General features: G+C 39.2%; 2 pseudogenes; one reads left to right on the top strand and one right to left on the bottom strand.

Moving 5' to 3' along the window:
* Positions 1-9,576: 9,576 nt before the first annotated feature.
* LOC105098729 (troponin T, slow skeletal muscle-like) lies at positions 9,577-16,216 on the bottom strand (annotated as a pseudogene).
* On the top strand, positions 16,170-17,725 carry LOC116148483 (uncharacterized; annotated as a pseudogene).
* Positions 17,726-18,221: the final 496 nt, after the last annotated feature.

Raw genomic sequence — 18,221 nt, 5'->3', positions numbered from 1 at the left:
TTCTGGGTTTCTTCAGCATTGTTTGTGAGATTTGTTCACACATGCCTCCAGCTGAGACCACTGCTATATTGGTCCAAAATGTTTCTAGCTTGTGTTTTAGATGTCATATGTTGTGTTTTTCCCGTCTTTCTTTCCTTTCCTTTCCCCTTTTTCTTTCTTCCTTTCCTTCCTCCCTCCCTCCTTTCCTCTCTTCCTTCCTTCTCATACCATTGTAGTTGGAAAAGATGCTTTATACAACTATGGTCTTACATTTATTGAGGCTTGTTTTGTGGCATAGCATATGATCAGTACTGAAGTACGTCCCGTGAGCACTTGAAAACAATGTGTATTCTGCTGCTTTTAGATAGAATGTCCTGCATACAGCTATTAATCCATCTGCTCTAATGGGTCCTAAGGCCAGTGTTTCCTCACTGATATTCTGCCTGGATAATCTGTCCATTGATATAAATGTGGTACAAAGTACCCTACTGTTACTAGGTCACTGTCAATCTCTCCCATTATTTTTGTTAATATTTGCTCTATTAGATATTTCTAGAGTGGGTACATTTATATTTACAATTATTTTATCTTCTTGTCGAATCAATCCCTAGTTATAGGGATTGTCCTTCTTTGCCTCTTCTTACAATCTTAGTTTTGTTCTAAAAGTCTCCTTTGTCTGATAAGTATTGCTGCCTTAGCTTTCTTTTTGTTTCCATTCCCATTAAATATCATTTTCTGTCCCTTCAGCTTTCAGTGTGGGTGTGTCCTTAGAGCTAAAGTGAGTCTCTTTTGGGCAGCATATGTGTGGGTATTGTTATTAATCCATTAATCTACTCTAAATCATTTTCTTTGGTGGGAGGTATCAGCTATGAAATCTGTTTTTTTTTTTGAGATACAGTTGATGTACAGTATTCTGCACATTACAGGTGTACAACATAGTGGGTCACAACTTTTAAAGGTTATACTTCACTTATAGTTATTATAAAATATTGACTATGTTCCCCATGGTATACAGTATATCCTTTTAGCTTATTTATTTTATACATGATAGTTTGTGCCTCTTAATCCCCTACCTCCGTATTGCCCTTCCCCCTTCCCTCGCCCCACTGGTAATCACTAGTTTGTTTTCTGTATCTGTGAGTCTATTTTCTTTTTGTTGAATTCCCTACTTTGTTTTATTTTTTAAGATTGTATTTAAATGATATAATACAGTATTTGTCTTTATCTACCTGACTTATTTCACATAGCATAATATATTCTGAGTCTGTGTTGTTACAATTGGCAAAATTAGTATTCTTTTATACGACTGAGTGGTATTCCATGTACACATATACCACATCTTTTTTTATCCATTCACCTGTTGATGGACACTTAGGTTGCTTCCATATCTTGACAATTGTAAATAATGCTGCTAAGAATATTGGGGTACATGATCTTTTTGGATTAGTGATTTTGTTTTTTCCAGATGTATACCCAGGAGTGGAATTGCTAGATCATATGGTAACTCTATTTTTTAGTTTTTTGAGAACCGCCCATACTGTTTTCCACAGTGGCTGCACCAATGCACATTCCCACCAACAGTACATGAAGGTTCCTTTTCCTCCCCATCCTCACCAACATTTGTTATTTGTGTTCTTTTTGACGATAGCCATTCTGATGTCAGGTTATATCTCTTTGTAGTTTTAATTTGTATTTCTGTCATGAATAATGATGTTGCACATCTTTTCGTGTGCCTGATGGCCATCTGTTTGTCTTCTTTGGAAAAATGTCTATTCAGGTCTTCTGCTCATTTTTTAATTGGGTTGTTTGTGTATTTTTTTTTTCTTTTTTGATGTTTAGGTGTATGAGCTATTTATATATGTTGGATATTAACCCTTTATCAATCATATCATTAGCAAATATTTTCTCATTAAGTAGGTTGTCTTTTCAATTTGTTGATGGTTTTCTTTACTGTGCAGAAGATGTTAGGTCTAACTAGTCCCATTTGTTTATTTTTGCTTTTATTTCCTTTGCTTTAGGAGACAAATCCAAAAAGAAACATATTGCTACAATTTATATCAAAGGGTGTTCTGCCCATGTTTTCTTTTGGAGGTTTTATGATTTCCAGTCTTATATTTAATCCTTTGTTGCATTTTGAGTTTATTTTGTATATGGTGTGAGGAAATATTCCAGTTTCCTTATTTCACATGTAACTGTCCTGTTTTCCTAGCAGCAATTATTAAAGAGATTGTCTTTTCTCTGTAGTATATTCTTGCCTCCTTTTGTCATAGAATAATTGACCATAAGTGTATGGGTTTATTTCTTGGATCTCTTTTCTCTTCTGTTGATATGTGTGTCAGCTTTTGTACAATACCATACTGCTTCAATTACTGTAGCTTTTTCATATAGTCTGAAGTCAAGGAGCATGATTTCTTCTTCTCTGTCCTTTCTCAGTATTTTTTGGATATTCAGGGTCTTTTGTGTTTCCATATGTATTTTGAAATTATTTGTCTGGTTCTGTGAAAAATATCATTGGTATTTTGATAGGGATTGCATTGAATCTGTAGATTGTCATGGGCAGTATTTTCATTTAAACCATATTAATTCTTCTAATCCATGAATGCAGTGTATCTTTCCATCTGTTTGTGTCATCTTCAGTTACTTTTATCAGTGTCTTATCACTTTCCAGGTACAGATCTTTTACCTCCTTAAGTAGGTTTATTCCTAGGTATTTTATTCTTTTTGATGCCATGGTAAATGAGATCGTTTCCTTAATTGTTTTTTCTTATAGTTTGTTGTTAGTATATAGAAATGCACAGATTTCTGGATATTAATTTGGTATCCTGCAACTTTACCAAACTTATTGATGAGCTCTAGTAGTTTTCTGATGATGTATTTAGGATTTTCTGTGTATAACATCACGTTATCTGCGAACAGTGAAAGTTTTACTTTTTCCTTTCCAATTTGAATTCACTTTATTTCTTTTTCTTGTCTGATTGGTGCAGCTAAGACTGCCAATACTACGTTGAAAAAAAGTGGAGAGACTGGGCCTTATTCCTGATCTTAGAGGAAATGCTTGCAGCTTTTCACCACTGAGTATGAAGTTAGCTGGGGGCTTGCCATATATGGCACTTACTATGAACCAACTGTATGCCAATAAAGTGAACAACTAAGAAGAAATGAACAAATTCTTAGAAACGTACTTTCTCCCAAAACTGAACCAGGAAGAAATAGAAAATAAGAACAAACAATGATTGGTCTAAAATTGGAAAAGCAATTAAAAAACTCCCAACAAATAAAAGTCCAGGACCCCATGGCTTCACAGCTGAATTCTACCAAACATTTAGAGAAGAGTCAACACCCAGCCTACTCAAATTATTTTGAAAATTTTCAGAGGAAAGAACGCTTCCAAACTCATCTATGAGGCACTTCACCCTGATAACAAAACCAGACAAAGATACCACAACAAAAGAAATTGCAGGCCAATGTCACTTATGAACATAGATGAAAAAACCCTCACAAATACTAGCAAAACAAATCCAACAATACATTAAAAGGATCATATACCACGACCATGTGGGATTATTCCAAACATGCAAGGATTTTTCAATATTTGCAACACAATCCATGTGATACATCACACGAACAAATTGAAGAATAAATACAATATGATCACCTCAATAGATGCAGAAAAGCTTTTTGACATAATTCAGCCTTGATTTATGATTAAAAACTCTCCCCAAAGTGGGCGTAGAGTTAACATACTCTGTATCCTTTGATTGGAGCATTTAGTTCACTTACATTTAAAGTAATTATTGGTTGCTGTGTACTTATTTCCATTTTGTTCATTGTTTGCTGGATGTTTTTGTTGTTCTTTTTTGCTTCTTCGTTTTCCTTTTGCTCTCTTTTGGTGTGATTTCATGACTATCTTTAATGTTATATTTGGATTTCTTTCTTTTGTGTGCATGCATTTATTATGTTTTTTGTTTGTGATTATGTATTTATTTATGATTATTTTAAATTGATAGTATCTTAAGTTCAAATGCTTTCTAATGACTTCATTTTATTCCTTCCCATGCCATGTTTGAAATATCTTTGAAATCATACTTTACATCTTTTGGTTTGTGTACCTCTTCACTGCTTATTTTTGGTATCATTGATCTCACTACTTTTGTCCTTTAATCTTCCTACTGACTTTATAAATGCTTGATCTACTACCTTTACCTTTCCCATTGCCTTTCCCATTGAGATTTTTCCTTTCCTAGTTTTCATATTTCTTGTTGTGGTCTCTTCTTTTGAACTTAGGTAAGTTCCTTTAACATTCCTGTAAAAACCATTCCTTGTAAAACCAACTTAGTTGTGCTGAACTCTTTGTTGGCTTTGCTTGCCTGTGAAACTCTTCATCTCTCCTTCAAATTTGAATGGTATCCTTGCCAGGTAGAGTATACTTGGTAGTTATTTTCTTACTTTTATCACTTTAAATATATCCTTCCACTCCCTGCCTGCCAAGTTTCTTCTAAAAGGTCAGTTGCTAGTCCTTACGGAGTTTCCCTGTATGCAACTAGTCGCTTTCCTTTTGCTGCTTTTAAGAGTCTCTTCTTATCATCAGTTTTTGCCATTTTAATTACAGTGTGTCTTGTTGTGGACCTCTTTGGGTTCATCTTGTTTGGGACTCTCTGTACTTCTAGGTTCTGGATATCTGTTTACTTTTCTAAGTTAGGGAAGTTTTTGGCTATCATTTCTTCAGTTAAGTTCTCTGCCTTTATTTCTGTCTTGTTCTTCTGGAACCCTTATATATAATGTGAATGTTGATACACTTGATAATGTTCCAATAATCCCTTAAATTGTTCTCATTTTTAAAAAATCTTTTTTTTTTCTATTCGGCTTGGGTGATTTTCGCTGTCGTTTCTTCCAGTTTACTGATGTGTCCGTCTTTATCATCTAATCTGCCACCGAATCCTTCTAGTGATTTTTAAAATTATGGTATTCTTCAGCTCTGTTTGGTTCTTCATTATATTTTCCAATTCTTTATTAATCTTCTCACTGTGTTCATACTTTCTTCTCCCAAAACTTTGAGGATCTTCATGATCATTATCTGGAACACTTTGGGGATATACTTCTTATTTCCAGTTCATATATTTCTTTTTCTGAGGCTTTATCTTATTCTTTCATTTGGAATATGTTCTTCTATCTCTTTCTTTTGCCTAATTCTCTGTGTTAATTTCTGTGTTTAGGTAGGTTGGTTATGTTTCTCAATCTTGGAGAGGTGGCTTATGTTGGAGATAGCCTATGGAGCCAGGGGCATACACCCCTCTGGTCACCAGAGATCTATGCTCTGGGGGTGCCCCCTGTATAAGCAGTGTGGGCCCCTCTGTTGTATCAGTGCCAGCTACTGTGGGAAGTCTGGTGGGCAGGGCTGGCTGCTCTCCTGGTTGGCTGTCAGGCCTTGCCTTGTGTCATGACTAGTAAGTGGCCTGCTGCTGGGTGGGGTTGGGTTCCAATACTGGAGGCTCTGTGGCCTGTGAGTTCCCAGGGCTTGTTCTAGCTGCTGGTGGTGGGGGCTGGGTTCTGGTCCACTGGATGAGGGACCTTGGAAGGCCCATGGCCAGTTTGGGCCCACTAACTGCCAAGGCCCAGCCCCAGGGCATCCAGCTGCAGGGCCCTATGGAGGGGCTGGAGCTTGTGCCTGACCCCACTAGTAGGCAGGGTGGGTTTGAGGCAGCTGCCTGCAAAGCCTAGAGGGCCCAAGGCTGGTGCCAGTCTGCTGGTGGGCTACTCCAGCTTCTGGTAGCCACATTTTCAAGTGATCAATGCCTGCATTTCATTAATGTCTCCCCTATTGGACAGTGTAGCTTTATACACTGTATCTGGAAAATGTTCTTAAAATATGTAAATAGAAAATATACTCTAACCATCAGCAAGGTTATCTATGGATAGTGTGATTAAATACCCTTTTAATTTTCTATGCATTTCTGTATTCTCAAAATTTTACCATGAACTCTTAAGAAAAGATATCAACCAAATGTCTAGAAATATCAACATTATAAAAAGTAAATTTGACATACCAACTCTACTTCTACAATGTTTCTAGAAAGCTCAATTCTTAACCCAATTCATACCTCTTTATCTGTGAGGTTGAGAGGTAGGTGATTAAGTCAACAAGCAGAGAATTTACCTCTGAGACAGATGCACAATGGAGGATACATAACAAAGGATTCTATCTGGAAAATCTTTGGCAGTAGCTACAAATATTAGTAATAGTAATTTGATTAGGGGTCAATGGAAAATGTGGTGTCTTTTTACTGAGTTAGAATCTAGTATTATCTAAATTAAATCCAGGAAATTTGGTTGCTTCAGAGAATCTTGGGAAGATCAGATAGGAAGACTGCTTTTATTCCAAGAATAGATGCTTGGAGTTAAGTGGGAACGAGCTGGCAAAAGTTAGACTGGCTCCCAGGTTACCCCTTTGTTCCAAGGTTCCAATTCACATTTATAGAAACTATGTATTACATTTTTTCTGACTAATTTAATGAAAATATTTTGTCCTTTCACCTTACCAGTTCAAGAGACAAAAAAACTAAAGCATATTTGAAGGCAATCTGTGATTTCCCTATGTAGGATTCTAGGTCTTGTTTTAAAGCTGAGCAACAACAAAGAGGAAACTTAATAGCACTTTATTCCTCATAAAACATGAGGTAATACCTGTTTTATTGCTGGTCATTTTGATTTAAGCTCCTATGAATCTTAGGTTCTCTAAGTATCCTTAGTGTTTGTCCTAAAAGTTACATTCAAAACATTGAAGAATGGTTTCTTTAAGGATTCTTCTGGCCAAACAATGACTAAAGAAAGCAGAGTCTTCAATAGCATTTTGAGAGATCGACAGTTGTGTACAGAAAAGATTCAATTATTCAACTCTGAAGCAACTCAGTATTGTTTTTGTCATTTTTGTTATTTCACAGTATACTTTGACCTATCTCACAATTTCTAATTTTGTAAAACAAAAAATTAATGTTAAAAATTACAGCTTATATTATAGTATGTGTGAGAAATATGTTGAGGTTTCCAAGGAAGGAAAGAAAAAAGCCTCACTTCTTTCCCTCATTCATGGTAATCTTTTTTGACCATCAATTTACTGGATAAGATATTACATTAATTTAGATATTTGTGACTTCAGGTAGTTTTACCATTTATATCTGCAAAGATTTTTGATCCATATTTAAAAGGTTTTTCTTTTAGCTTATATTCAAGAATATTTTCCATATCGCTGTGATGACCTTAAATTACATATCTATTCTGTGAAACAGAAAACCTTGATCATGTTCTGTACTCAAGATCAAAATATATTGAAAGTTTCTTATTGTCAGACACACTATGGATCATTTACAGCAGTGGTCTCAACTGAAAGCTTACACGAGAATCCCCTGGAGATCTTTTCTCAAAATAGTACTGCTCCACATTCTGTTTCAAGAAGCTTGGGGTGCAGTCTAAATGTTTGTTTGTTGTTTGAAAAAAACCCTCCAGGTCATGCTGATGCAGATTTAGGTTGAGAATCATTTTAGAAACTCACTCTGGAATAAGAGAATAAAAAAAATAAACCCTCAGGTTGTGAAACTGTTGTTTTTTTCTTGAAGTTTGGAACAGAAGATCCATACAGTTAAATTAAACTAATATTTCTGAGCATCTATTAAGTGCAGGTCACTATACTAGTTACTGCAGGAGTATTAAAAAATGTATCAGCCCATGGACTGGAGAAGAATGTGGTCCTTCAGAGTGAATAGTACAATCCTAGGGGAAAAGTACTAGACAGAGTGTGGCCATTCTGCATCAGAGAAGGGTAAGTTTAGAGCTGTGTGGAAGTATCCTAGATGTGTTCATGACACAGTATAACATATGATTCATCCTGAAAGGAGGGTAGGAATTTTAAAAGAAGGGATATTGTGAACCCAGTAAGTGCAGTGTTTTGTTTAGAACATTTCCATGAGAGCCAACTAAATTACATTTTGACTATGCTTAGAGCATTGTAGTGTTTGCTTTTTCACACATTTTCTCATTTGATCCTTGCAAGAATCCTCATAGTATCCATGACTTACTATCCTAATTTTGTTGATAAATGTACTGAGGTTAAGTTTCTAGCCCAAGATTATCTACATGGTTTGTGAGCTTTTCAGTTCTCAACATCAAGTGAGGCTAGAGATACTAGGGCCAGTATTAAGTAAGTAGAATCTATGAATTTGTAGCAGCCGAGTAGTTTTAGTTGAAGACTGAAGTAAAACACAGTTCTCAAACAGACTCACAGACATAGAATACAGACTTGTGGTTGCAAGGGGGGAGAGGGTGGGAAGAGGTAAACTGGGAGTTGGAGATTTGCAGATACTGACTGGTATATGTAGAATAGATAAACAGCTTTATACTGTGTAGCACAGGGAAATATATTCAATGTCATGTAGTAGCTTATGGTGAGAAAGAACATGAAACTGAATATATGTAGGTTCATGTATGACTGAAGCATTGTGCTGTGCACCAGAAATTGACACAACATTGTAAACTGACTATACATCAATTAAAAAATTTGAATTTAAGATAAATAATAAATGATTTTTTAGTATAAGTTCCCCCCCAAAAAAGCCACGGTTCTTAGATTCTAAATGTAGTGACAAAGAATGTGTATCATTGATGGAAATAAGGACTTGCTGACTTGTCAGTTGGTGGAGATAGAGGCAGATATGATAGACTTGGTTTTAGAAAGAAGTGGTGAATTTGAAATTCTAACATTAGCTTTTGCTTAGTTGTGATGAAGAGACACCAAACGTAAACAGATTTTATTTGATTTATTTTCCAGAGACAACATTGCAAATGTTTTTATTTGGCTGGGTTTTGGGTTTGTAAATTCAGATATAATTCCCATCCTGAAAAAGCTACCATTTCAAAGGGTGCAATTCAGTGGGGTTTTTTTTGCTGTTGTTGTTGTTTTTGAGGTTTTTTTTTTTTTCCTTTGGCCTAGTCACAAGGTTGTTCAGCCATGACTACTATCGATTTCTGGAACATTTTCACCCCCTCCCCAATAGAAACACCAATTCTTTAAACCATCACCACCACCTCCCTCCCCCCATTCCTCCCTTCTTCCGGTTCCCGCCTTGGTGGATTTGCCTTCTGGGAATTTCGTATCAATGGAATCCCACAAGATGTGGTCTTCTGTGGTCTGGCTTCTTTCACACATGATGATTTTGAGACTTGTCTGCGTTGTAGCCCGTGTTAGCACCGCATTCTTTTCATGGCTCAATGATAGTCTCTGGGATCCATGCATTGGTTAACGGACCTTTGGGTTGTTTCCACCTCTTGGCTATTCTGCTGCCAACAATTGTGTATTTTTGTGCAATGTACGTTTTCTGTTCTCTTGGAAAAGCACTACTGAGTTCTCTGGTAACTCTACATGTAACTTGTGTTTTGGTTTTGGTTTTGGTTTTAATGGAGGTACTGGGAATTGAACCCAGGGCCTCCTGCATGCTAACCACACGCTCTACCACTGAGCTATCCCCCTACCCCGTCTACGTTTAACTTTTCAAGGAAACACCAGACTGTTTTCCATTTTCCATTCCCACCACTGTGTGTGAGGGTCCGAATCTGCACATCATCACCACGACTGCTGAAGATTTGCCAGGCGATCAGATCGCGAGTCCGTGGCCTCTCCGTTTACCAGAGTGGCAACCGCGTGTTAACAGTAACAATCAAAGACTTCAGCAGGTACCTGAAAGGGGAGCGTTTATGTCAAGCCACAGTTGGGGCACACACTCCAAGGCGCCCTGCTGCTGCGGGGTGGGCCAGCGCCCCTCCCGACTTCCAGCGACCTCCAACGCGGCCCGTCCCGCCCCTTCCGGAACTGCTGGGTGAGCTGATGCGGTTGTACAGCGCGTAGACCTCATGCTTCTGCTGCTTCACCTTGGCCATCAGGTCAAACTCCTCGGACTCCAGCTGGTGGATCCAGTCCGACAGGGCCTGGGCCTTCTTCCGGAGCTGGTCCTCTCCCATGTAGTCGATGTTCAGAGGCTTTCTACGCTCAGACAGGATGCGCTGCTTCACTTCACGCCCTGTCTGGTGCTTCCCCCGCTTCTGTTCTGCCATGACCAGGTAACCCCCAAAATGGGCCCCCATGTTGGACAGAACCTTCTTCTTTTTGGCATCATCCTGAGCCCGCTTCTTGGCCTCTTCCTCTTCCTTCTGCATCTTCTCCTCCACCACTTGGCCTGACACTCGCGTCCCTTCTCCGTTCTGAAGCGCTGCTGCTCAGCTCTCTGTGCCCGGCGCCGCGCAGCGAGCGATTTCCGGGCCACGAGCTCCTCTTCCTGCTCCTTCCACTGCTCACAATGCACGTCAGTGAGCGTCTGCAGCTCCGGCAGCTCTTTTCCCAGGAGCTTCCGGCGGGTGTCACTGAAGTCCGCACGTTCCCCTTCTGGGATCTTCGGCGGGGTCAGTGGAGCTACCAAGGGAGGCCTGGCCTGTGGCACTCCTCTCGGGCTCTGCCGCCGGCGCCGGGGGCGTCGTCCCCCTCGGCAGCCTCCTCTTCTCAGGCTGCTCCTCGGCGCCCCACGCCTTGGTGTGACCTGAGGCCGGGTCAGCGGAGGTGCAGGCGGCGGGGCTGAGTATTCGTAAATCTATTTTAGTATCTGATTCCTTTCAGTATTCTCTGACGGTCTTAATCAGGTAATACTAAAACTCCTAGTGACCTCATGCCAGAGGAATGAAAACATTTCAGATGACATCAACCTAATTCTGCTGTGCTTTCTTATTACACAGGGCTCAGCTCTCTCTTCTGACAGTTTCAGATACTCCCAAGTCCCGCTTAGATTTTACCCTACGTCTCTTTCTGTCTCCCAAGAATGTGTTGCGAAAGATTTTGCCATTCACTGTATTTCCTTTTCTCTTTCCTGCCCTCAATTCCCCTCTTTAAAATTATGTATTATAGTGGAGCTGTGTTTCAGGCGACTTGAAATATGAGACTAGAGAATTAGATACTGGAATATAAATTAAAGGTATAAATTGGAGACTCTTCTATTTAAAAAATTTATTTGAAACAATACAAATATATGTGATTGCTTCATGAGAGTTTTGGGAGAAACTTACGTAGAGCTGGACCATAAAGGTCTTCCAGTTAAGTGAAACTTCTGGCTGTGAGTGATGCATTACCTTCTGTGAGTGATGATGCCTGTCCTTTGTACAGTAGGATGATTGTTGGTACGTGATGGTCACCCACTATTTCCTCTGTGATTCTAAACACCAAGACACTTTGAGATACAGTGTTAACAACATGTGCTGTGTAGCTCTGTAATGTCTGTCAATCACCTGTGAGTGTTTCAAATACACATAAAACTAGGCTTAGCAATAAATCAATCCTGGGAAAATAGTTTATTAAAATTTAGCAAGTGAGACGTTCACAACAGACATGAGTTTGCCAAATATATTTACTTTGTAATAATTTTAATATTGCATTGGAACGGGCTAGTCAGAAAGAGAGAGGAGAGAGACAGAATATGAGTGGGAAAGAAAGGGTACTGTGGTGTGGTGTTTTTTACTATATAAATTGCTATTACAGAATAGTTTGATAATCCAATTTCATGATTATTCATTGTGAGTTTTAAATTTAATTTGATACTCCAAGCAATTGTACACATTCCCTCTCAATTCTAAAAACAAACAGACAAAATAAAAACCAATGAGGAATATTATTATTGTTCTTTGCCTTTTTAGAATATGAAAATTAAGGCTCAGAATGTGGAAATGACTTGCCCATTTTATATGACTATTAAGCAGTCATAGCTTTCAAAACAAACTACTCTTTATTCCTCTGACAACTGCCTTTCTAATCACTGCTCTTATCTCCCATCATTTTAATACAGGAAAAGTAGATCATGCCATTCAGAAGTCCAGAATCTGTCCTTTGAAACACAAGTTCTTTTAGCATTTGATAGTCACTAGAGCAGACATAACCTGAGAGAGTTAAAATAAGACAAAAGTAATATTTTAGGCATTTACAGCTTTACAGTCAAATCACATTTAAAAGGAAAATTTTACAGTCACTGATATGAAGGAAAACGAAGACAGAATGTTGCCACCACCAGTGAAAATTTAGCTTTGGCAAATACTCAAATATATTTGAGAGCTTAGTATCATTTATTTATTTTAAAGATGTTTTAACCAGGTGACTGAGCTGAGCTCCCTAAATGATACTTTATATCCTAAAGTTTGATTTGCTGCTCTCCTCTATCAACATTTCTACTCTATTTTTGAATGTAAACTCTGATGTTCAGTTATGATATTCTTAGTTTCAACCTGCTTGGGTGCATAGTTTTGGTCTCATAATTTCTAATTTGCATCTATAGATGCAAGTTGAAGATGAAAAATAAAGACTTCAAAATAGTTTTTATTTAAAATGTACAGGTAGTTATATATTTGTATTATCTAAGTAATTGCTTCAGTTATCCATTTCATTAGATGTGGACTGCACAACTTTCATTTTTATGTATATTTCATAATATTTGAAATTATTTCTGCATTATAGTTTAAACCAGGTATTACAGTTCATGTTAAGATTTATTGTTACTAAAAATTAGCAACATTTTAATATTATGCTAACACCATATAAAATTTACATCTTTGGCATTGCACTGAATTTGACAGAATCAAAGAGTATCTGTGAATAAGCCATTCTTGTGGATTTCTCTTATTTTTCCAGTGTGTGTGTTTAAACAGACTAAACATAACTGTTTGGCATTAAGGTTCAGAAACTATATTCTGACTAGCAAATAAGGTCCTTAAAGAGAACTAGTTTTTTTCATATTACAATTTCTCTTATAATTAATATTTATTATATAATGTTTCTAAAGAAGTCAAAATAATCCAGATTGTTAATTTTAAATTTTCAAGTTAGTTATACATATATTTGTAATACAAATGGCATGCACTAATTGCAATTGTATGTATGTGCTGTGTTAAGCGGTATTGCAGGATTATTAGCAACCTTTTCCATAAACCAAATCTTGAGACTGATATACACTTGAAATGAAACTTTATAAACATGTGAAAGTACATGAATATTTATATATTGTGCTTCTTAAGCTGCTTGGCTTAATTAATAGTAGTATCCTATGATGATGACTTAGGAGCAGAGGTATAAATCTTGTTAATTTCTATTTTTGGCCTCAGCTTGTGATTTTATACATAGAACAGAATAAACATACAAACAAGAGAAGAATTCTCTACTGTGCTGTTTTCCCGATGGCTTGTGTTTAAAGCAAATTCAAAAATAAATAAATAAAAATAAGGTGAATTTACAATTGGCATGTTTATTTAGGTCTACAGTAAGATATTCTTATATTTAAATCTTCACACATTAACAATGTGTGTTAACGTTAACAATGTTAATGTGTTAACATTAACAATGCCCATTTGAAGTTACTGCTGTCTAAATAGTACTTTATTATTATTTTTCCTAAATGTATTGGAATAGTATTTAATATACAGAAAGAGTCAACCATATATGCACTTTAGATTAAATGCTAATATATTTGTATATATTAGAGCATAGTTTAAACAAGCCAATGAACACATGTATTATAAATTTATATTTTAACCTCACAAATTAGTTTTAACATATATTGAAACTAGAACTGCATTTATGGCCATTTTTTAAGATAGCACCTTTCTTCCAAGAACCCAGAACAAATTCTGGTGTTCTGTTCAGAATAACCCAAGTTAATCAACTCAACTGTTTTTTGAAGTGACTAAGAAAATGTATTCTATGATTTTGAGGGGTGAAAAATTTTTGCCAGGAAGCCTAATGACTTACCCAGAGAGAACCCAACAGTTTGAACCAATAGACAAATATTATTCTTATTGGGTTGTATGTGTGGATGGATATTTCTTTTATTTCCACTAGGAAATTCACAGATTCTTAAGATGGGTTTTAAAGACTAACTTTCCACTATGCTTATTATTAAAGAGGGAGAGCTTTTACAAATAGATACTACCTATCTACGCAGCCTCAATCCTAACTCACTCACTACATTTAATGTTGATTAATATCTTAGATATGTATCTCTTGGAAGCTCAGGTATTCTAAATTTTGATTCATAGTCTTCTGGAGCCTCAATAGGTAAAATATATATTAATTTACTCAAGCTTCTAACAAAACAACTTTTATGAGGTATACTATTATTTCCATATTTTAATACTTTGAAGATATTTTTATTATTAAAACCATTATAAAAGTTACACCAATCAAAAACATATAATTATTCAAGCCTCTCAAAATACCTAAAAAGTTTGTTTCTCCATAATTAGTGTAAGAATTTAATATTCACTTAGAGGACTGGAAAGAGTAATGATACAGGTTTTTAAAAAGACCTTATAAATCTTGAATGGTAGTAATTATATTCTATTAATGCAAAATATATTAATATAAAAATAAGCACACAACTCTCTGTGGCTGAAGTTCTTTTAAATCTGCATGTTCTGAGTTACCACATAAAATCTACGTCAAGGATTACAGTGAACTCTGTCAGCTTTAAATGTGAAATTTTGCCAAAATGAGATGATTATTTTTTAATTTATAATGTACTTTTTTTTTTTACTAACAATGCCTGATTTACACAGCATAAAATAAAAACAAATTTTTTGAATGACTTGGTTTTATTTGAGATAAATAATCTAACCAATTTGTATGACTTGAATTATCTTAATTGTCTATACATGTTAATTAAAGGTTACAACAGCAACAATTCACAGTTTTGTACTAAATAAACACACATTTTTTTAAGCTGGTGGGTCTGTTAAATCTAAAACCTTGACAGTGATCAAAGCAAACTTTCCAAAATGCATTTTCCCCCACAGGTTTGAAAGAATTTCAATAGCAAATTTACTTGAATCTTCTCCTCTTTGTGACTTGCCATTTGCAGTTGGTCCCTATTGCCTTTTTTGGAGTCCCTCAGTCTGTCAGGAAGATAATGGACAGTGTGGAGACTGGTGGCCAGAGAGAGCATAGAAATTGGTGGTCGGCTCCACAAGTAAGGATGGCAAGGGAACCCGAACACTTCTGATGTCTGTTGGCAACTCCGGCAGGACTGTAGGAAAAGGTGTCCCTGCACACAGAAGGGAGCAGATATGCCAGAGGCAAAGAAGGGATTGTTCACCATGGAGAAGACCCTAAGCTTGGGTAGTAGTGGATTGTAGTGGGCAACTTCAGGCTGGAAATTGTATATTGTATAAGTGTGTATGTATGTGAGAGAGAGAGAATTACTCCTGTCAGAGTTTTTTCCCTTGTGCTTTCCTATCAAAAGATGGACCTTGGTTAGGGAAGTGTTAGAGTCCCTGAGTTCCAGTCTTTTTGCTTTTTTGGTGGTGAGAAAGGGGAGGTAATTAGGTTTATTTACTTATTTATTTTTAAAGGAGGTGCTGGGAGTTGCACCCAGGACCTCATGCATGCTAAGCACGCCCTCTGCCGCTTGAGCTATACCCTCCCCTTCCCTGTGTTCCAGTCTTAATCATTGTGAGAAAGCAAGACAAGTTAAGATGTTATTGTCTCTTAAAGACATACAGTGGTAGTTAACCATTACAGAGAATAAACAAAGCTAGCAATATAATAGCAAATCTAGATAGATGAGCAGATAGATTTATCTATGAACTCGGGCAAATTTGAGTGAATAAGCAATACATAAATAAGTACTAATTTATGAGCACTAGCCCAAAACTATACCAGTATATGAACAATTTGGAAAAGCATATGATGCACAGTAAAGTAAAAATTTTTTAAACTATGGATTGAACTTATGTTCTGGTGACTGGTATATATGTGCTTTCTTAAAAGTCTTGAATAAAAGTATCTGCTATTAATATGTTTGAGAGGAAGAGATTATTTTGAATTGCAATTATTTGGCTATAAACCAATGACAAAGAAAGAACAAGAAAATACAATAGAGATTTAGGCATTGGAGAGAGTGAGCGTGAGGTGTATCTTCAAGCTGAGGGGCCACCCACCACCACCCCATCTTGGTGGTTCTTCAGGAGTTGAACAGCCTGGCCATCCCTCTCAGTGGTTCCTCCAGGAGTCCCAGACCGCCACCATCCCTCTGGCACCCGTGCCCTCGCCCCTCCCGGCCTCTTCCCGTCCCAGGGCAGAAGCTGCCACAGTCACGGCCTAGAGAGCCCTGCAGCCCACCCAGGTGGGGCGAGGCGACCGCTACTGCACGTATACCGAGCTGCTGGCCATCGTGCCGCACTTCAGGTAGAACCCCAACGAGCTCATGGTCACCTGGATCCTGCGGGTGTATGACGGGGGGGGGGGGGGGCAGCGCTGTCCCTGAATTCCGGGGAGCTGGCGCTGCTGGGCGACCTGACCGGCGATGCCGTCTTCAACTGCCGCTGCCAGGCCCTGCGGGGAGGCTGCCGAACGCTGCTGGCCTGGCTGCTGCTCTCCCGGTGCCAGCGCTGGGAGTCCTTCCTGCACTTCGAGGCCACCGGGCTGCCCTTCCCGTCCTGGACCACCATGGAGGAGGGCATCCAGCTGGTGTGGGGGCTGGGCCTGCTGGCCTGGATCTACCGAGAGCCGCCCCTGCCCGGGGAGCCCGAGCGCCCGGCGCCCGAGGACATGCCCTTCATGCAGGGGCTGCCGCGGCGCCTGCTGACAGCGGCTCCCTACGAGCTGCGGCTGTGCTGGTCAGCCTGCTGGTCAAGGGCATGCCGGTGCTGGAGGCGGTGATGGAGATCCGGACCATCGCCGCCATCGGCCTGGTGTGGCGCCAGAGCCAGCCCGGCCGTGCCAGGCTCATGCTGGGGCCCGACCCGACGCACTAGGACCTCACGGGCTGGCTGCTGAGCCACGGCGCGCCCAGGGAGCGGGTGGGCAAGCAGCCCACCAAGGTCCTGCCGGAGCGGTACAGCAGAGGCCAGGCGCAGCCGCAGCCGCAGCCGCGCCGCCTCCGGGCAGGGGAGGAGCAGCCCCCGCCTCCCCCGGGCTCCGACCAGGCCCGCGGTGGGGAGCCGCCCGTGCCCGTGCGCCTCGACGAGGCCTCAGGTCCCGGGGTCCAGCTGGTGCTCGGAGCGGGGGAGGGAGGCTAAATCCCAGGCGAGCCAACAGGCAGGGAGCAGGGACATTGGAGGGGAGGCACAAAGCCTCGGCGGGGTCGCCTGTGTGCCCCCGATGGGCTGAGGGACGGCCCCGGCCACCCTGTGGGCCTCACTGGCCAGAGCTGGGGGAGAACGGCTCCTGGCTGAGAGCTGCTTCTGGATTCGGGGAGAGTCCGCTACATTGCAGTCTGATGCACTTCAACCCAAGGGTGTGGGGGAGTCGGTACCCACCGCTCGGCCACACGGGCCGCCAAAGCATTACTGGCCAAGAGGGAGACCCCGAAGACCACGACATGGAAGCAACTTGAAGTCTGCACCCTTTCTCAAGGTTTTATTAGATGCAGTGTTTTAACCTATTACTTTATTTTCAGTGTGGAACGTGTGGGTTTTAGGAAGGCTCTTTCCCCTTTTGTGGTAGTTTTTCTCTTGAGACCTTTTTTTATGCAAAGCCTTTTCTCTTTTTAAAATGCCATTCGCTCACCTGGGGAAGGTGCAGCCGGTTTCTTCTGGTTCCTCTAGCTGGGTGTGTGGCTGGAGTGTCTGCGAAATGCCTGGGTGAGGGGTGCTGGGGCCCAGAACCCCAGCTTGGTGGGGATGGACAGCCCTGGCAGGCAGCGCCAGGCACCCATTAAACACCTGGCATGTCCCTAAAAAAAACAGAACAGAGATTTAATATCCCATTTCATTTTAATTTTGATCCTTTGGCTAATATTAAATTTATTATTATTTTATGTTAATGCTGCTTCTGTTTCTTTTGTTTTGCTTTGTTTATTATGGTAATACTGATTATTCTTACTAATTCTCATTAGTCTGAAAATAATAACACTCATTGACTGATGACTTAAATTTTAGAAACAGGATATGAATCACAGACTTCCATTTCTAGAGCTCAGTGTTCAAGCTAAAAATTAGAATTCAATCACTTTGAAATTACAGAGGAAAAGTATGTGGTATGAATAAACATAAATGTTTAAAAATCCAGAAATTGGAGAAGATTTTAACTTTAGACACTATTTCAGTTAACTTTCTAATTCATATAATCCTAGAAAAATATCCAAAGATTCTGTCTAGCTAAAGAAACTCCATCCTTATAATGGATTAAATTGCATTTGTGAAACTATTGCTAGATAAAAGTTATTTTATATTAA

This window comes from Camelus dromedarius, chromosome 27 (assembly GCF_036321535.1).
Source record: "Camelus dromedarius isolate mCamDro1 chromosome 27, mCamDro1.pat, whole genome shotgun sequence".
In the NCBI taxonomy this organism is placed as follows: Eukaryota; Metazoa; Chordata; class Mammalia; order Artiodactyla; family Camelidae; genus Camelus; species Camelus dromedarius.
Note: the sequence above shows the minus strand (reverse complement) of the source record. Positions and strands in the feature narration are given on the sequence as shown.